This window comes from Heterodontus francisci, unplaced genomic scaffold (genome assembly GCF_036365525.1).
Source record: "Heterodontus francisci isolate sHetFra1 unplaced genomic scaffold, sHetFra1.hap1 HAP1_SCAFFOLD_782, whole genome shotgun sequence".
NCBI lineage: Eukaryota > Metazoa > Chordata > Chondrichthyes > Heterodontiformes > Heterodontidae > Heterodontus > Heterodontus francisci.
In genome coordinates this window covers 316,306-322,488 of record NW_027141398.1, presented here as the reverse complement: position 1 = coordinate 322,488, position 6,183 = coordinate 316,306, and positions in this window count along the sequence as shown.

Sequence of the window (6,183 nt, the reverse complement as noted above, 5' to 3'; positions counted from 1 at the left end):
TGGTATCAGACCCACCGGCCGTCCATGTCTCCGTTATAAAGACGTCTGCAAACGCGACATGAAATCGTGTGACATTGATCACAAGTCGTGGGAGTCAGTTGCCAGCATTCGCCAGAGCTGGCGGGCAGCCATAAAGACAGGGCTAAATTGTGGCGAGTCGAAGAGACTTAGTAGTTGGCAGGAAAAAAGACAGAGGCGCAAGGGGAGAGCCAACTGTGCAACAGCCCCAACAAACAAATTTCTCTGCAGCACCTGTGGAAGAGCCTGTCACTCCAGAATTGGTCTTTATAGCCACTCCAGGCGCTGCTTCACAAACCACTGACCACCTCCAGGCGCGTATCCATTGTCTCTCGAGATAAGGAGGCCCAAAAGAAAGGATGGGGAAGAAAACTGCAGGGGATGGGCACAAACGAAATGTGGAGCTTATTCAAGGAGCAGCTAATGCGTGTCCTTGATAAGTATGTACCTGTCAGGCAGGGAGGAAGTTGTCGAGCGAGGGAGCCGTGGTTTACTCAAGAAGTTGAAGCGCTTGTCAAGAGGAAGAAGGCGGCTTATGTTAGGATGAGACGTGAAGGCTCAGTTAGGGCGCTTGAGAGTTACAAGCTAGCCAGGAAGGATCTAAAGGGAGGGCTAAGAAGAGCAAGGAGAGGACACGAGAAGTCATTGGCGGATAGGATCAAAGAAAACCCTAAGGCTTTCTATCGGTATATCAGGAATAAAAGAATGATAAGAGTTAGAACAGGGCCAATCAAGGATAGTAGTGGGAAGTTGTGTGCGAAATCAGAGGAGATAGGGGAAGCGTTAAATGAATATTTTTCGTCAGTATTTACAGTAGAGAAAGAAAATGTTGCCGAGGAGATTACTGAGATACAGCCTACTATGCTAGATGGGATTGAGATTCACAAGGAGGAGATGTTAGCAATTTTGGAAAGAGTGAAAATAGATAAGTCCCCTGGGCCAGATGGGATTTATCCGAGGATTCTCTGGGAAGCCAGGGAGGAGATTGCAGAGCCGTTGTTGTTGATCTTTATGTCGTCATTGTCGACAGGAGTAGTGCCGGAAGACTGGAGGATAGCAAATTTAGTCCCCTTGTTCAAGAAGGGGAGTAGAGACAGCCCTGGTAATTATAGACCTGTGAGCCTTCATTCGGTTGTGGGTAAAATGTTGGCAAATGTTATAAGAGATAGGATTTATAATCATCTTGAAAAGAATAAGTTCATTTGCGATAGTCAGCACGGTTTTGTGAAAGGTAGGTCGTGCCTCACAAACCTTATTGAGTTTTTCGAGAAGGTGACCAAACAGGTGGATGAGGGTAAAGCCGTCGATGTGGTGCATGTGGATTTCAGTAAGGCGTTAGAGAAGGTTCCCCACGGTAGGCTATTGCAGAAAATACGGAAGTATGGGGTTGAAGGTGATTTAGAGCTTTGGATCAGAAATTGGCTAGCTGAAAGAAGACAGAGGGTGGTGGTTGATGGCAAATGTTCATCCTGGAGTTTAGTTACTAGTGGTGTACCGCAAGGTTCTGTTTTGGGGCTACTGCTGTTTGTCATTTTTATAAATGACCTGGATGAGGGTGCAGAAGGGTGGGTTAGTAAATTTGCGGATGACACGAAGGTCGGTGGAGTTGTGGATAGTGTCGAAGGGTGTTGTAGGGTACATGGGGACATAGATAGGCTGCAGAGCTGGGCTGAGAGATGGTAAATTGAGTTTAATGCGGAGAAGTGTGAGGTGATTCACTTTGGAAGGAGTAACAGCAATGCAGAGTACTGGGCTAATGGGAAGATTCTAGGTAGTGTAGATGAGCAGAGAGATCTTGGTGTCCATGTATATAAATCCCTGAAAGTTGTTACCCAGGTTAATAGGGCTGTTAAGAAGGCATATGGTGTGTTAGCTTTTATTAGTAGGGGGATCGAGTTTTGGAGCCACGAGGTCATGATGCAGCTGTACAAAACTCTGGTGAGGTCGCACCTTGAGTATTGCGTGCAGTTCTGGTCACCGCATTATAGGAAGGATGTGGAGGCTTTGGAAAGAGTGCAGAGGAGATTTACTAGGATGTTGCCTGGTATGGAGGGAAGGTCTTACGAGGAAAGGCTGAGGGACTTGGGGTTGTTTTCGTTAGAGAAAAGGAGGAGGAGAGGTGACTTAATAGAGACATACAAGATAATCAGAGGGTTCGATAGGGTGGATAGTGAGAGTCTTTTTCCTCGGATGATGATGGCAAACACGAGGGGACATAGCTTTAAGTTAAGGGGTGAAAGATATAGGACAGATGTCAGAGGTAGTTTCTTTACGCAGAGCGTAGTAGGGGCGTGGAACGCCCTGCCTGCAACAGTAGTAGACTCGCCAACTTTTAGGGCATTTAAGTGGTCATTGGATAGACATATGGATGAAAATGGAATAGTGTAGGTCAGATGGTCGGCGCAACATCGAGGGCCGAAGGGCCTGTACTGCGCTGTAATGTTCTAATTCAAAAAAAAAGAATGGTAGGACCATAGGAAATACCGAGTGTCAGAGGGATCTTGGTGTACTTGTCCATAGATCACTGAAGGCTGCAGCGCAGGTAGACAAGGTGGTTAGGAAGGTATATAGGATACTTGCCTTTATTAGTTGAGGCATAGAATATAAGAACAGAGAGGTTATGATGGAGCTATATAAAACACTGGTTAGGCCACAGCTGGAGTACTGTGTACAGTTCTGGGCACCACACTATAGGAAGGATGTGATTGCACTGGAGAGGATGCAGAGGAGATTGACCAGGATGTTGCCTGGGCTGGAGCATTTCAGCTATGAAGAGAGACTGAAAAGGCTGGAGTTGTTTTCCTTAGAGCAGAGAAGGCTGAGGGGGGACCTGATTGAGGTGTACAAAATTATGAGGGTCATTGATAGGTTAGAAAGGAAGAAACATTTTCCTTTAGTGGAGGGGTCAATAACCAGGGGGCATGGATTGAAGGTAAGGGGCAGGAGGTTTAGAGGAGATTTGAGGAAAAGATTTTTCACCTGCAAAGTTATTGGGTGATTTGATGAAGGTTGAGAAAATAATAAGGGAAACTGATGGGGTGGACTGAGAGTAAATATTCCCACTGGCTGCGGAGTCAGGAACTTGGGGCATAGTCTAAAAATATAAAGAGTGGCCACTTTGACTTCATACCATCGTGTCGTATGTACATTCTCACATATAGCAGGTATAGCAGCACATATAAAACAGGATAGCAGGTATAACTGTAGGTATAGTATTCAGCTTTAGTTTAGTTTAGAGAAACAGCACTGAAACAGGCCCTTCAGCCCACCGAGTCTGGTCCGACCATCAACCACCCATTTATACTAATCCGACACAAATCCCATATTTTTACCACATCCCCACCTGTCCCTATATTTCCCTACCACCAACCAATACCAGGGGCAATTTATAATGGCCAATTAACCTATCAACCTGCAAGTCTTTGGCATGTGGGAGGAAACCGGAGCACCCGGAGGAAACCCACGCAGACACAGGGAGAACTTGCAAACTCCAAGCAGGCAGTCCCCAGAATTGAACCCGTGAGGCTACGGTGCTAACCACTGCGCCACTGTGCCGCACAATTCAGCTGAAAATTGATCAGTTACATTGTTATTTCACTCCATATTTACAGTACAGACGGTACCTTACTGTTGTAATCAAGTCATATAGTGTCTATTCATCCCACTGGGGCAAAATGTCACTGGCTCAACATTCTCACCAAATACTAAAGCATTCCACAATGCAAGACTCTCAAATTCAACACAAGTTTCCTTTTCTGAGTTTCGATGGTCTGTTCTGATTCTCTGAGGGATTACTGATGCTTATCCTCCACATGAGCAGTCGTCCTAATCCCGTGTGCCTGTCCTGCTCCCAAACCCGGCATCCGCTTACATTAAGGCAAATGATACAGGAGCGTCTCAGTGACTGAGGCAGGTGAGTCTTGAGGGTGAGCCAGGGACAGTGAGTGACCCGGGTTAATCCAACACTCCAGGGACAGTTTAAACGGTGCTTTACTCTGGATCTAATCCTTGCTGTACCTTCTCTGAGAGTGTTTGATGGGGCAGTGCAGACGAGGAGAGTTATTCCTACCCCATTTTAAATATAGAGAAGTGAATATCCAAGAGATCGTTTTAAGTGTGATGTGGGTTTCTGCCTCTACCATCCTTTAGAGTCATAGAGACATACAGCACTTATACAGGCCCTTTGGCCCGCCCAGTCTGTGCTGGCCATCAACCACCCATTTTATACTAATCCTTTCAGGCAGTGAGTTCCAAACACCCACCAGCCACTGGGTGAAGAAACTATTGATGTGTTTCGTTCAGTTAAGTTTGATGTCAATGTTTCCCCAGGATGCTGACGCTGGGGGAGTCAGCGATGGGATAATGCTTTGAATGCCAAGGGGAGGTGGTTGGATTCTCTCTTGTTGCAGATGGTCATTGCCTGGCACTTGTGTGACGTGAATGTTACTTGCCACTGTTCGGCCCAAGCTTGAATGATGTCCGGGTCTTGGTGCATGTGGCTATGGATTGCTTCATTATCTGAGGCAAAATACTGTGGATGCTGGAAATCGGGAAACCATCGAGCTGAATCACTACCTCTGTTTCTCTCTCCACAGATGCTGCTTGACCTGCTCAGTATTTCCAGCATTTTCTCCTGTGATATCAGCTGCAGATGGTTGAGCCTCGGACACTACCATGAGGAACTCCTGCAGTGATGTGCTGGGACTGAGATGATTGACCTCCAACAACCGCAACCATCGTCCTTTGTGCTCGGTAAGACTCCAACCAGCGGATTCCTACTGACTTCAGTTTTACTCTGTCTCCTCGATATCACACTCGCTCAAACGCTGCCTTGATGTTAAGGTCAGTCTCTCTTCCAAGTAGCAGACAGGAGTGAATCGTTCCCTTTGACCCGTTGTACACTGAACAAGCTGTGCTTCTTCACAGCCTGATACAGGACTGTACATGGCCGATTAATGTCGCCCATCAAACACTCCCAGAGCAGGTTCAGCACAGCTTAGGAATAGAGTATAGTTCCTTCAACATTCTTTTTCTGTCTTCCTCTCTTTGTCTCTCCCTCCTGCTATCTCTGATACGAGGAGAAAGACAAAGGGAGAGAGCGTTAGATATGCAGACAGAGAGAGTGTTCTGGAGAGGGACAAGGTTGGAGAGAGTGAGATTGCGGGGTCGATTGAAAGGGAGAATGTAAGAGAAATTAATTTGATGTAATCCTTCACTGCTGTGTGCACAAACATTTAAGAGATAGGTATGGAGACAGAAACATCGGGAGATATGTCTGTCTCTCTCTCTGTCTCTCCATTTATCTTTCCCTCTCTGTCTCTCCCACTCTCTCCATCTCTCTCTGTCCCTCCATCTGTCTTTCCCTCTCTGTCTCTCCCACTCTCTGCTTCTCTCTCTGTCTCTCTCCCTGTCCCTCCATCTGTCTTTCCCTCTCTGTCTCTCCCTCTCTCTCCTATCTTTGTCTCTCTCTCTGTCCCTCCATCTGTCTTTGCCTCCCAGACACTCCCTTTCTCTCCTTCTATCTCTGTTTCTCTCTCTCTCTGTCCCTCCATCTGTCTTTCCCTCCCTTTCACTCCCTGTCTCTCCTTCTATCTCTGTCTCTCTCTCTCTATTCCTCCGTCTGTCTTTCCCTCCCTGACACTCCCTTTCTCTCCTTCTATCTCTGTTTCTCTCTCTCTCTGTCCCTCCATCTGTCTTTCCCTCCCTGTCTCTCCCAGTCTCTCCTTCTATCTCTGTCTCTCTCTCTCTGTATTTCCATCTCTCTTTCCCTTCCTGTCACTCCTTCTCTCTCCTTGCATCTCTGCCCCTCTCTCTCTGTCTCTGTCTTTCCAACTGCCTTTCCCTCTCTGTCTCTCCCAATCTCTCCTTCTCTCTTTGTCTCTGCCTCTCTCTCTGTCTCTCTCTCTATCCCTCCATCTGTCTTTCCCTCTCTGTCTCTCCCTCTCTCTCCTTGTATCTCTCTCCCTCTCTCTCGAGCTCTCCATCTCTCGTTCCCTCCCAGTTACTCCCTCTCTCTCTTTCAATCTCTGTCTCTCCCTCACTCTCCTTCGATCACTGTCTCTCTCTCTCTCTTTCCATCTGTCGTTTCCTCCCTGTCACTCCCTCTCACTCCTTCCAACTCTGCCCCGCTCTCTCTCTGTCTCTCTAACTGCCTTTCCCTCTCTG